The sequence below is a fragment of the Colobus angolensis genome, unplaced genomic scaffold (assembly GCF_000951035.1).
Source record: "Colobus angolensis palliatus isolate OR3802 unplaced genomic scaffold, Cang.pa_1.0 Scaffold108, whole genome shotgun sequence".
In the NCBI taxonomy this organism is placed as follows: Eukaryota; Metazoa; Chordata; class Mammalia; order Primates; family Cercopithecidae; genus Colobus; species Colobus angolensis.
This window is the reverse complement of record NW_012111808.1, coordinates 7,289,116-7,289,517: the sequence shown is the minus strand read 5'-3', so window position 1 is coordinate 7,289,517 and position 402 is coordinate 7,289,116.

The following is a 402-nucleotide window of genomic DNA, read 5'->3' as shown; positions in this document are numbered from 1 at the left end:
CCAGAAGAGTTGAAAGATATTACAATGAGGCTGGGCTCACACTTGTAATCCTAGCGCTTTGGGAAGCTGAGGCAGGAGGATTGCTTGATCCCAGGAGTTCAAGGCTGCAGTGAACTAGGGTTTGCCACCACACCCCAGCCTGAGCGACAGAAACCCTCTCTCTTAAAGAAAAAGAACCATAGTATAATGAATATATCCTTCACCAAATTTACCAATTGTTAACATTTTATAAATTTTCTTTATTTCTGTCTCTATTTCTATATATATGGAAACGCACACACACACATCATTTTTCTTGCTAAATAATAAAGTTGCAGAAATCATAGCACTTCACTCCAAAATAAATACTTCAGGAAGCATTTCCTGAGAAGAAGAACATTTTTCTAGTAATGAAAATGTTAT